Source organism: Stegodyphus dumicola, chromosome 10, assembly GCF_044657685.1.
Source record: "Stegodyphus dumicola isolate Sdum_Otavi_A_Nest chromosome 10, ASM4465768v1".
In the NCBI taxonomy this organism is placed as follows: Eukaryota; Metazoa; Arthropoda; class Arachnida; order Araneae; family Eresidae; genus Stegodyphus; species Stegodyphus dumicola.
In genome coordinates this window covers 141,829,583-141,844,102 of record NC_140777.1, presented here as the reverse complement: position 1 = coordinate 141,844,102, position 14,520 = coordinate 141,829,583, and the positions used below count along the sequence as shown (strand labels likewise).

The 14,520-nt window shown below is 33.4% G+C and overlaps 1 protein-coding gene across 1 annotated transcript in view; it reads left to right on the top strand.

Annotated features, from left to right (window-relative positions):
• The window catches only part of LOC118192468 (corticotropin-releasing hormone receptor 1-like), a 523,232-nt gene that overhangs the window by 206,812 nt on the left and 301,900 nt on the right, over positions 1-14,520 (top strand). The gene's annotated exons all lie outside the window — the stretch shown is intronic.

Here is a 14,520-nt window from a genome sequence, read left to right as displayed (position 1 = left end):
TCTGATTCAATGTCTTAATATTTTATGCAGCAATGAAAAGCATCATAAAAGCAGGAGTTTTCGAAACTTTATTATGCTTTTTAAAGTTATAATTTTAAGCTTTATTACCTTTTACAGGTAGTAAGTTAATTATGAATTCATATATGATCCGAAATTCAAATTAAAGTTAATAAGTTTTTTATATGAACTCAAAGTACACTGTATATTTAGTCTAAACAAGCTGCGAAAAGATGTTTTTGAAAGGAAGATATCTATTTTGCAGAAAACTTTCAACGAATTCTCTAAAAATACTAAACACGAATAGTATCGTCCTACGCCGAAAATGTAAACTTCTTGGCATTACTGAAAGTGTGTTTTATTTTAGATAATACATTATTTTTATGTTAATCCTTTTATGTACTTTCTATTTCTTCAGTCGGCCAACTATTGTAGTGTAAAGTAGTTTCTCCCTCCTTTCCGCATGCCTACGTGGTATAATTGGAAGCATGCTTGACGCGTATTCATGAGGTCCAGGGTTCGAGTCCCAACCTTGAAACTGCGCATTTTCACCTCTCCTGCTTCAAAAAATCGTAATGACACCTACAGCCCAATACTGAAAACAAATATAGAAAACATTTGCCCATAGTTATCTAACGAATCTTTTCAAGTTTTCTATATATCTTACAGATGCTCAATAGGAGCATCCTTGCATTTTGTTATTTTAAAATAGGCACTTCAAGGCCATTGCCATCGTGATCGAAACTCGTATCTTCAAGGCCGTGCCATTGTGTGTAAAGCCCCACCCCTATTTGTGATCGTAACTCTTATCATCTTATTTTCTCCATTTTATCTGACATTGTAGTTCAAGTCAGCCTACATTCGTGTGATTTTCACAAAGCGAAACATGCTAAGCGGAAAAGTCGAGGGGTGAAAAATTAAGCTTTCCAACTTTTTTTTTTTCCGCAACTGTTGTTCTCATAGTTACGAGTTAATTCGGGAAGTGGAAAATAACTTTAAAATTCCTATTTTAAGGTAACAGACTATAATAATGCGGTTATAAGTGAATTACTATCCTATAAAAAATTTTTGATTACTATTCGAATGAAGTAGAATATTTTATGATGTATATATCTCAGCTTGCATACGGGAAAATATCCAAAATTCTATATTTTTAGCAGAGAAGATTACGATTTCGTAATATCCATCCTACACAACATAAATAATGATAATATTCTTATGGCTTAAGGCTACAAAAACATTGTTTATATAAACTGACATCTTTTGATATGTTCATGTCATTTTCTGTGGAATTCCAGAATAATAACTCATTTTGTTTATTTAGCGAACAAGAAAACTAGATCAATGAAAGCAAATAATATAAGAAATGAAAGCTTAGAAGAGACACTATGATTAATCAGTATTAGTACCACTGATTCCATGGGTTCTAGGTATTACAAAACCATACAGTAAAGAATGGTTTATAATCAACGTAAGAAGGAACCAGGTTTCGTATCAATCAAGATATTAACAGAAAGTTGCGCAAACTCTGTGAAGCATTCTTGAGATTAATAATACTCAGTTCTCGTTTCAAGGATTGTTTCGAAGCTTTTATTGGTAACATAAAAATATATAAATACGAGTAAGTATACTTCTTACAGATTGATACAATCTGAACATTAAGGTAATAATGCTTCATAAAATAAAATATAATCTCTAAAAGTAAATTCCATACATGTTTTCTTGACATTTGATTTACGTTTCACTAATGGTTAGCTTTGTGTTGAATCTTTCCTTATAATGTCTTTTTTCATCACGTACTAGCTCAATCCAGAGGGTTATGCAGACTTTTACGGAACTTGTCATCATTTAAAATGAGAAAAAAATGTATCCTCTATTGTAAACGTCTGGATGCTGCCGCTGCTTCTCTCTTAAATAGTCTCTGATCTGAGTAGATATTAACGTCTAACATTGCCAAGGTTGATAAAGTGAAGAAAGGTAGTTGAGCTTTGTCTATCTGACTCAGTTTGACTCAATTAGTGTTGCAGCTTTGCAAAGAAATACTGGGTTGTAACACAGAAAAGATACTGTAGATTCCCAGCAAGCCACTGTTCATATGATGTGAATAATTTATGTTGTACGATTTTTATGTTATGTACACAAGTTGCAAGGAATGACATTTTACGTTAACTGGAGGTACTAAGGCAACAAGAATCAGCGTAATATTTAAGTTTGCTGTACTAGTTTCGAAGGTATAAATATATAACCTTCTTCTTCAGCTGCAGAGCTTAAATTGACGAAGAACCTTCTTATCTTTACAAAAATGAAGATTTATCTTTTGCATTACTCTTATATCCACAGAAAGCAATAAAAAAAGGTTATAGTTCTCCAACAGTGGCAACTTCTGAAGATGAGCAGTAAGCGAAGATAGTTAATTATTTAGCTAGACACTTTAATAGTTGTAATTTATATGTAAAAGCATGAACTATCAGGTTATTAGTGTGCAGTGTATCGAAGAACCTCTCATAACTTTATCATAAACGCTTTAAGTAACGTAATGAAATAATTTGCCTGGTTTTCCAACATAATATGTATGTTCTCTCTGATGTTGGGCACAAAACTCATCATTAGTTTCCAAAGTTTTTATGACATGTTTCAGCAGTTCATACGTAAACGTCTCAAAAACTTCCTGCACTGCATAGTCTATTTAATGGTTGTTAGATAAATAGCTGATTCCATCTGACAACAATGGCCTTGATCTTGAATGTTAGTTGAGAGTATTTTCCAAAGATAGTTGAGAGTATTTTTCAAAGATAGTTGAGAGTATTTTCCAAAGATAGTTGAGAGTATTTTCCAAAGATAGTTGAGAGTATCATATTCATATCTTCAACTGACAACACAATTCACGAAGATTAGGCTGCCCAGTCGCACGTGTAAGTTCTTCTTCGCATAATCAAACATAACCAGTTACAACTCATGTGACTGTTTGCTCAGATGAAATAAAATCATTTCCAAACTTCATGTATACAGAGGTACAGTTAAGAATTGGCTCCATTCGCTGTATTTAAAAGCGTTACAACTATGACACTGACAGTTGCAGATGCATGTATTGTAGAATTCTTCGTGCTTATCAAATATCGTAATAACAATTGCATACTTTCTTTCTTTTCACCATCGACGGAACAGCTGGCCCTCTGGGTTAAGTGCTTTTCAGCCTGTTGGATCCCGTCGATGGAATTAAAAAGGAATACATGAATAAATATAAATAAAGAGCTTAGTACTGTGTCCTCCGGGGATTGGCCATGAAACGAGGAACATTGAAATAAGGACCAGAACATGGAGAGAAGGTGTATGGTGGGGACTGTTGAGACTAAGCGGAACACTTTTCACTATTATCGTACATGTTAGGCATACAGTTATATTAAGGATGTGCTATAATAATCAGGTACAGATATAAAGATGACCAAATACATTACAAATTGTGGAATACATTAAATGAGTTCTGGTTAATCATAATATTAAATATAATTAAAAAAACAGCAAAAACAACGAAAAAAAAAGACATTAAGTAAATTAATATGTACAGAGCGGGCTGCTGACGGCACGGTGTCCAAGGAAAGAAGTCACTCCAGGTTGTCAGCAATGCTTTTAGCAATGATAGTGCAGTTTCTAATGCGGCTGAGCGCATATTTATTCTTAATTGTGTTCTTGAACCATGCCGGCATATTGATTGCAGTTGGTCTTTTTAAATGTGAATTCCCTGTGTGCGAGCAGTCAAACAGACAGTAATCTGGGTCATCAGTACTGCCACAAATACATTGGTCACTGTCTCTTAGGCTAAATCTGTGAAGAAAATGTCCTGTCAGATACTGTGTGAGATGCGAAGAGCTGCTATTTAAATTGTGATTAACTTTTGGTTGGAAATTATACAGCCTTCTGCCTGTGGTGCTTGTCTCCCAGAAGTTTGGCCACTTAATCTACATTTGAGAGTAGTTTCCAAATATGAGTGCGGAAGGGGCACACCGATGCTACTCACGTGGGGTTCATTCGCTGCGCCTTTTGCAATCATATCCGCTGCTTCATTTCCTTTAATTCCCGTATGGGCTGGAATCCACTGTAGCTGGGGCTTCAGACTTGCAGGAATCGAAATTAGTAGTTTCTGTATGTCTCTGACAATAGGGTGTCTACTGCGGCCGAACAATTGCATACTGCTTCGAATGGGATTTGAGACTTGAAACTATCCTGACACAAGGCCATTTAGATGCATTATCAACTTTTCTATCAGATTTCAATCAGCCATGTCTTATCGGAAACTAAACAAGCTACAGTAATTTATCTTATTTTCCAACTATTTTACTTTAACTTCAGTAGGATCAGGCGCATTTACCGACCTATTCCTCTAATTTGGGCCATATGCGCGTTGGAGCCCTGCGTCTGCAATGTTGCAAGAATAATCATGTGACATATTATTTTACGTAATGAGAGTCGCTGCTGTTGGCGTCTGAGAAAGAGAGCCTGTGAAAGAGCTCGCTGAAAACCATGCGTTATTACATTTGCAATTAAGAGTTTTACGTATTGTGAGTTTAATAAAAGTAGTAACAGTCTACTAAATCACTAAACATTTTGTTGTGTGGTCAAACATACGTCTCATCGATAGACAATGTCAAGTACAATTTAGAACTTCCGACTTTGGTTTAGACAGTAATGCAAATTACACTGACTAAAAAATGTTTCCTTTTTTTCGTCTCGCAATCAAAATAACATTTTTGTCGCCGTACTGAAATGTGCAATTGTAAATGTTATCTCGCTGAAAGACGTTTTGTGACATAATCAATATATATATATAAGTTTGAATAACTTTATAAGTGCATCGAGAAAGGAAACTTTCACAATACAGAGGAATGTCTCTTTTGCGGATTTCAACTGAAATAAGCATTATAATGGCGCTCAAATATTTCTGATATCATTTCTCAATAGTAAAAATCTTCAATGTGAAAATGTTGGCAATGCTCATTTCTCACTGTTTTGAGGTTTGCCAGAAAAAATTAGCTCCCTCTGTGTTTTGGTTTTAGCACGATGTTTTTGTAAAAGTTCTTGAAAGTGTGAAAAGTACCTTTTTTTTTTAACTAACACGAGGCTAACAGAATTTCTGAGCAACAAACATTTTTCGAAATGTGATACTATTCAGTAACTTCATTGATTTTGCTCTCACTTCATTAGAAAAACTATTTCAGGGACATGAATACGTAGTCAGTTTCGCTTAATAACCTTACCAAAATGCTGTAGTACCCTAACCCTAAATGTAGCACAGGAAGATATATATTATTATTCCAAAAAGGCGTAATGACTCTACATTGGAGCTCGAACTAAAGAAGAAGGTAAACGATAATTCGTCACCACCAGATTTGGAAATTAGGTCCCCTCGTTCCCAGTCGTTTTTTGAAAGAGGGAGTATGTAAAGTAATTTCTCCTTCCCTTATGCTACTGCGTGGTGTAAAAAGAAGCACATTCGATGCATAATCGGAAAGTTCAGCGTTCGAATCCTGGCGAGAGAAATGGACACTTTTCACGTCTCCTGCATGGAAAAACCTAATTAACTTTACAAAATATTACATCGTGTTTTCGTGCTCATTATGAAAACATAAAAATCCGTTTCTTAATGCTATTATCATTTACCATAACATACTCTACAGTCTGGAGGAAAATGATAAACTGATCAATTCTTCTCTTGGCAGATGGAAAATAACGAGACATTTCGATGAGTACCATGCTTGATTTGAATTAGATGTCTGATACTTCCATTAAACGGAATTAAGAATTCGTGGTATGGTTTTCTCATTCGTACCAAGATCGTTGGTACTACAGCTTTTGTATGTTGTTTATCTTTATGAAAAGCCTAAATGAAAACCCAAATGGGTCTTCTAATTCTTTATCAAAGGCTATTTCTGGATCTAAATTGATAATTAGCTATAAATGTAGTAGAACGAATTAACAGCGTTACTACAATTTTTCAGTGTTCTGTGAGTTCTTTGAAAGAAGTAATTACAAAGCGATGCATAAAATTTAAAGAGATAGTTTCAAAAACGAAGCCCCACATATCTTGCATTAACAACAATGAAAAGCATTATCTGTTTGGTCCCTTTTTTTCCTTTATTGCGATAGTTACATATATCGGAAATTCGAAATGTAAAGTAAACACTGAAATAAAACACAAAAATCACTCACTAAAAGAAATTTGCCGGAATTTACTGTCAAATTCTCCATACATGTCCAGGACATACTTACATGTTATTAATTGATGGTATTAAATGATATCGCTCAGAAAGTACATTCGATAGCAAATACATATTCGCATATCTGAAAGCAGTATACATGAATACTTATATAACTCACTTATTCCAGGACAAAACTCCTTGTTTACCAGGTTCATATATTTTTCCCTAACCGTAATGCCTTTCATTATACTCTCATTTTTAAGCAAAGTCGTGAAATGAGCTATTGAAATTCTAATTAATTTTCATTGCAATGGAAGTAATGGAAAACTGACTAGTTATTATTAGATTCATTAATTTCATCGTGTGCTAACTAAATGTGAAGTTACAGCCGCAAACAGATCTTAGAATTGAAAGCTAACGAATATAATAAAAAAACAAAATGAAAGGTTTCGAAATAAACTTATAACTAACTAGAATGCAGAGGGAAAGAAAAACATTCTAAGGAGATATAATTCACTGTTAATTATACAGCTGTATAGCTTTCTTTGCTTATTAGTGCCTCCTACATGTATAAAAGCGTTCCCTCATTACACTTCGCTGTCGAAATTTAATAACGTTGGTTTTTCCCCGTGTTGCGAAGAATACCATTCTCGAAAGAAAGGATAATAAGCGAGATGAAGATGTGGCAGATTTTCGCAGCTCTTATTTTAATGAATCAGCCTGCAGACTTTTATTTTCTTGCGCATTTTGTTAATAAGGAAAAGCCAAAGGAAAAAATCTCTCTAACGCAACAAATAAGAAGAAAATAACTAATCTGAATTTATATTAGATAATGGAAAGTAATTGAATGTTCACTTCGGTAAGTGATTACTTATTTTCTTTCGGAGCCCATCTTAATATATTTTTATCTACTATCAGTTTGATTCTATTAAGTATTCGATTATTGTTTATTACTTGTATTTCATCCGTTCCTTTTTATATTTTATTAGTTTCGTATTCCTTGCCTTCACTCGTAATAAATTGTATTATTTTCTTCATTCTAGAGTTAGCATAACACAGGTGTAGTTAACATTCCACATTTGTAACTAACAAGCTATAGGGCTTTAATACAGGCTTGGTTCAGGTGAAATTCTAGAGTCAGTTAGGTTAACTGATTAAGTCAGGGATTCCGAAACTTTTTCAATATACGGCGTAATTGCAATCTGGTTATTTTTTCATGGCGCCCCAGTTGCAATATTTGTAGTACAGCGTTAATGAAGCACAGAAATGAAAGCGACATTTTAGTGAAAAAGTATGATTTTAATTGATAAGAAAACATACGCATTAAATACAAATAAAAGAAACCTTCAGTGGCAGATTAGGAAGTCAGTGTGACAGGCGAGCTTGTTGATCCTTACACAGTTTATCAAATTGCGGAAGAAGGCTTGACACAGCTATTCTCATTTCTTGCCCCACAATGACTTTCGAGCGGTATTTGGTCTTTAATACAGTGGCAGTTTAAAATCCAGATTCGCATAGGTAGGATGTCGCAAAAGGAATGACGATCCTTAGAACTTTAGAACTTAAAGTTGGATATTCAATTTTGATCAAAATCCAAACCTCCATTAAATCTGAGCGAGCAAATTTTGTTTTCAAAACAGTTACACTCTCTTCGTCTCGAAAAGTAAAGTACTGGTGTATTTAACAATGAAAAGAATCTTAGATTCAATGTAAATTTATCTATATTATCTTTCGCATAGTATTTTGCGAACCACTCAGTGATGTTTGAAAGGTTTTCCATGTAAAGGGACAGAAATTCTTGTATTAGAAGCTGTGTATTGGTACAATGTAGAAAAATAATCTTAAGCACCACAGTTATTCAATTTCCTTATCCACATTTTCTCTAAACTATCTTTTTTACAAGTTTCAAAATGCGCATACATTGTTCTGCAGAGGCAGATTCAAGACATCAAGTTTTTAAAGCATGTCACACTAATATGCTAGTTTCAGAAAAATGTCTGATTCTACGAAAATACTTAGCGTTCGCATGATATTCCTCTTGCAGAAAAGTGTGACTTTTTTGATGCAGTCGTGAAAGCTATCGTGAACTGCAATAAGTCTGTATGTTCAACTTATATGTCTGTCTCAGCATAACGTTTTTTTTTTAAATTTTTGCTTTCAGAGGTCTAGATTTTATGTAGTTTACGACATCTATGACACATTCCAAAACCAAATTCAACTGAGGACTGAGCGATTTCGACGCAAGTGCTTCCCTGTAGTCCACATAGTACGCGATAGTTTCCTGTAAAATGGCGTCTGTAGTCCTTCATAGGACCGAAAACTAATCGATCACCAGTACATACACCGACGCACTTTTCCAAACTAAATCATTTCCCGTTATAAACTTTTCAAGCATTTCGAACAAGTCGAGCCCTCGCGCGTCCGATTATACTCTTACAAAATTGAAGATCTTCAACGATAATATTACCATCCAAGAAGCGTACATAACGTCTAAGATTTGCATCTTTTTTACTGTCAGTAGCCTCACCTAATTGCAGACCGAATTCATTTCATATCACTTTCTCTATCAACTAAACACTGAGATTGTGAGAAAATTCTAAAGATATGCTCATTTTTAAAATTATTTTGCGACATTGCTATTGAACTGAATTTTATAGTTTAAGTGCAAAGAACATGATATGTAATAAATAAAGGTAACACACAAAACGTTAAAAAAACGCCCCTCTGGACGTAATTTAAAATTTGAAACCTTTGAGATTTTTTTTCGGCTCGCTCTGAACAGAATCTAGCTGTACATTATTGGGAACTATATGAAACTATTTGGAACTTTTCGTTGTAAGAAGTTACAATATTTACAAAAACAAAGCAGGATATCTTGAGACCATTCATACTAACTTGGCCGACAAATCCCGCGTTATTTTAGTAAGAAGTTGCAGGATTTACAAAAACAAAGCAGTGTGTTTAGTGAACACACCACGTTGCTTTTATAAATCCTGCAACTTCTTACTAAAACAAAAGCGAGATATATCGACCAAGTTAGGATGAATGTCTCAAGATATCGCTTTAGCTTTCTTAGGAGCATAGTTTCGAGTCCAAAGGTTTTTTTTAAGCAGATATCACATTTGTAATTTCGGTCTTTCTTCGTTGTTTACTCCTAATGAAGCAAAAAACAAAAAATCAAAGTAACTCTTCTTGTAGTTGCCAAATTTTTGCTTCTTTTCTCCTGAGCCAGTTATCGATGCTTTATCACTCAAACTATCGTTACTATCGGTTTTCTCGTTACTGGCAATATTTTGTCGAGGTCACGACTTTTTTTGATAGACGTGTTATGAATGACTGTACGACTTTCACGCACGTACGAGTTCGATACTAACGGTCGTGCGCCAATAGATGCCAATGCTGAGAAGACTAATATAGCAATCTTGTAAAAGGAAGTAACAAGTGCAAAAATTATACGACAAATAATAAACACAAATTGACGCAATAACACAGAATTATTTTCGACTTGAAAGAACTAATTGATAGAATAAAAGGACACTTTAAGAAATGAAATTGAGAACAAGAATTACTTTAGATTAAAAGGAGGAATAAAAATGTAATACATATGGCATTAGATGAACAACTGAAATAAAAGTTTTGAGAAAAACTTACGGAATTACTATTTCAAGAAATGGAATAAAATTTAATGAACAGATAAGTAATGAAAAATTAACGAAACGCATTAGTAAATGTATAATTAATGAAAATAATATAATTAATGAAAAATAATAATTAATGAAAAATAAATATAATAAGGAAAAATCAGCGCGTCTTGTCCCTCCGTGCTGCAAGGCTAGGAGCGCCTCGAGGCGTCCCTGGCCTTGCTTCACGAAGCGCCCCAGGGCTCCGTGGAACACACTTTGAAAACCCCTACATTAAGCCATGAAGAGTCATTAGGTTATTTTGAAGCAGGAGTACATGAAAAATGAGCAATGCCTTCGCTGGGACTCGAATCTGGGCCTATCGTATACACACCGAGTGTGCTACACTTGCAGCACAAAGGCATGCTGGAAGGAAGGAGAAGATGCCTTATAGCCAACACAAGTCTAGGATTGTCTGCCTATGGAAGGGATGCCTTCGTATAGGACATTCTAAGAGAAATTGGCCTGTATCGACGTTACACATTAGAAAAATCACGAAACCCCACCGAACAGGGGGCTGTTCGCCGAGATTCGTTCCCAGATCGAACTACCAGTATTCAGCTCGGTTACTTGTGGATCGGTTCTAGCATTGGTTAAGCTATATTACATGGACTTCAGTTAAACCAGTATATTGTTCTGAAATTGTTTGCAACAAAATGGTCAGTTATAACACACATTAGAAACCATTGTTGCATCATAAAATTATACGGCAGAGATTTACATCGATACATCTAAAAGCGGCTAATTATATGTAACATGTTAGGCATTTTTTAGACCGCTTATATATTATCAAATTCAATCTTGCAAAAACATGCAACCAGTTTAAATTATAAAATTAGTTAAAAGATTCAATTTATGATGTTAATTATAAATTTTTATTCCTTGAAAGAAATGGTTTAATCATTGTATATTTACTCCTAATAAGAAAAATGGTTCCTTAATTTTAGTTCAACATAGGTATTATTTAGAAGGTATTTATTTTTTATTTAAAAAGGTTTTGGAATTAAAAGGTTTATAAGGTATTTCTCTCGCCTTCCTAGCGTGCCTTCGTGGTGTAGGGGTCAGCACACTGAGCTGGTATTTCAGAAGTCCGTGGTTTGATTCCCGGCGAAGACGGTTACTAATTTTTCATCTTGCCTGCTTTCGAAAAAAACCTAATGTCTCTACAGTGGTGCCCAAATTAAAAGGGTTGTGGATGATGACCCTCCACACGCAGGATTTGGCGATTGGGTCCCCTAAAAATCCCAGTCGCCCTTTAAAAGGGGTAGTATATAAGGCATTTCTCCCGCCTTTCTAGCGTGCCTTCGTGGTGTAGTGGTCCGCACGCTGGGCTATTTCAGAGCTCCGTGGTTCGATTCCCGGCGAAGGCGATTGCTAATCTTTCATCTCTCCGGCTTTTCCAAAAATCCTAATGTCTCTACAGGTTATTAAATCTTTTATTAGAAAAATCCTTTCTGTTCCGAAAAATTTTTATCCTCAGCCTCCATACCATTTATTATTTCAAAATTAAGGTTAAAAAATTCCGTTCAAAAATCAAAATATAATTTATTCCTTTTTATCTCAAAAGAAACTTTTGTCGGTTTCATAATGTTTTTGAAAATTTTAAATCTTCTGGATCTTTTATAAAAAATTAAAGCAAGGAAACTTGTGTAGAATTTTTAAGAATTATAACTCAGTTATCTATAAACGTTATCTACTATTTTCAGTAGAATTCCATTAGTTCTACCTATACACTTTATGTAAGATTCTATACGGATTACAATAAATGATTCTATGCACTTTATAATAGTTGATTTTATATGCATTTTCTAAAAATACCTCTACGTATCTCTATAAAATCTCAATACATAATTCTATACAAACTAAAATTCTATAAAATTCTCCAGAAAATGTCTGACCTAATTTACGGAGAATTGGATCATAATCCTAAAGACCTCTCAGCAAGTTTAACATTGGATTTTTTTATAGAATTCTGCAATACATTTTCATTAGGGGTATTCTGGTTTGTTTAGAAGATTCATTTGATTTTGAAGGTGACAGGCATAATATATTTGTTTATTAAGGGGCTAAATTATTTTCCAGAATACATTTTTTCGTCAAAGAACTGAGTTAGAAAGTAAATTTCAACCTCCAGATTTTGTTCTACCCACGTTTTACGTACTGTATTAATTTTCTTTATGCATCTTTGATATTTGTATTTACTTTTGATGTTAGAATTAGTCTCATGTTTCTAACATTGGGAGTTTCTGGAATTTCAGAAAGTGCAGTAACTTCAAATATATTTGTATTTGCGCTGACAGATAAAACAACAGATAAAGCTGACTGGCTACCGAAGATGAAATCTGTTGCTAACAATAATAATTAGAGCTGATAATAAAGAAGAGTTTCTTTATGAATATTTATTGCCATTCTCATATCTCTGGATAATTACCTGAGACTAAAATCTATCAATGTGGACTTATCGTAGTATCACGTCGAATAGCATGAATGCTTTTGTTGAAAGGAATCTATTCTACTAGGGCTGGTTAAAATAGACGGCAATATGGTTTCTTGAGTGACACGGAAAGGAACGGATATTGGAAATCGGCGACGTTTCTTGAAGTCGAAGAAATTTGATAATGGAAACAAAAAGTAATAGTGCTGTTTGTTATTTCTACAACAGAAGAGAAAATGTACGTTAAGAATTCACACATAAAGTTCGACTTCTGCATTTTTATTGGATGCTCTATCATGTTTGTGTGAGAGAATATTTCTTGACGCCAGAATTCGGAGACTTTGTCTTCTTTACTATAAAGCTTTTTGTTATAAACTCTTCCCCTTCTGTGTGCTGGACGTAGTATCATTTGACTATTTCCTATTTCATAAAATAAAAGCATTATTTCGAAAGGTTCTAAATTAAATGTAGGCTCGTTATTACCTTTACGAAACGTTTTGTAGAGACTGCCGGAGCTGTACAGAAATTCTTATAGAACTGACAGAAAGGCTTCTGTATAAAATTCTATCGAAATTTTATAAAGCTATCACAAAACAAAAGTATATACAAACACTGCTTTGAAAGATCTAATAGAAATTTTATAAGGACTTAACAGAATGGTATTCTAAAAATATTTTAAGTTTTTTATCTATACTCAAAGTAAATTGTCGTTTCTGATGTGCTACATGGGATAAAGAAAAGCAAAAATAAACCCATTTTAATTATAAATGTTGTATAATTTTTAATTGAACATTTATGCCCCTTTTCCTGTATCTTAACAATTTTTAACTTCTAAGTTTATGCATCATTCTATGAAATGTTTTGCCCATTATTGCTTATATAATACAAAAGCTAAATCTTGTAAAAGCATAAAATCAATTTAAATACAAAATTTAATTAAAATTTTAAATATATACTGTTAATAATAAAATTTTATTTCCTGAAATGAATGCTTTTAATTACTGTATATATAGCCCTGATAAAAAATATTTTCTTAATTTTTAATTAAACTATTATTTAAAATATATTTATTTCTATTTAAATACTTTTGAATCAAAATGTATTTATTAGAAAAAAATGTCATCTGTTCCGAAACTTTTTATTCCGCCTGCTATGTTACAGATCATTTCAATTGATTAGTCTAAAAATTGTACTAAAAATGATTAATTCTTTTTAATTCCAAAATAAAGTTTCATTAGTTTTATAATTCTGTTAAATACTTCTATAGGATCATTTATAAAAAATAAAGCAAGGAAACTTAAAAGAACTGTAGAATTTTTTTTTTCGTTCGATGAGGATGGATCTGTATCTGATCATACTCAAAATCGATGCAGATTTATTTAAAATTTAGGTCAAAATAAGGTTACTCTTTTTCTAAAAGCAAACTCATTTAGAAGTCTTTAAAATTATGGCCTATAAACATGATATGATACTTTCATTGGAATTCTATTAGTTGATTCTATGCACATTATCCAAGACTCTATAAATAGGACCTTTAGAAACTTTGTATAAATTGTCACAGAATCTCTTACAAATCTCTATAGATAATTCATAGAAGCTATATATAATACTTTTAATAGTCCACAGAAGATATCTGCCTAGTTTATGGAAAACTGGACCATAATTGTAAAGCATTTTAACCCTTTCGCCGTCCTCTCCTGTCCGCTAAAATTTCTCCCCAGCGACCCTTTTTTTTTCGCAGCATGTAATGTTGTTTTCTCTGTACGTACATAACTTTCCATGCATAACTTTCGTAACTTTACACTGTTAAGTTTGATTATTTACGGCTTTTCTTTATACTTTGTCACTAAAATGTTCTTACAATTTTTCAGGTTATCTTGTATTTTCATTTGAAGCTCTTGAAGTGCTTCAAGGGGCGCGGTATGTTATTATTCAATTTAACTTTGTAGATGACGCTGCTCGTAATGGATCAATGTAAATAAATGTTAAGTAAAATTACAAGGAAATAAAGCATAAGGGAAAATTAATAATATCTCTGCTTATTTCCAACAGCAGGATTAATTTGATAACATCTGATCCAGGCGGTCCACTCCTCCGATTTTGTTCTTATAATTTTTTACAATGATTGGCTTTTTTTACATTTCTTTTCCGTGTTTCAACATCAATCATAGAGTTATTATGGACTGTACTAATCAATCGTATATCCTTCTTGTCT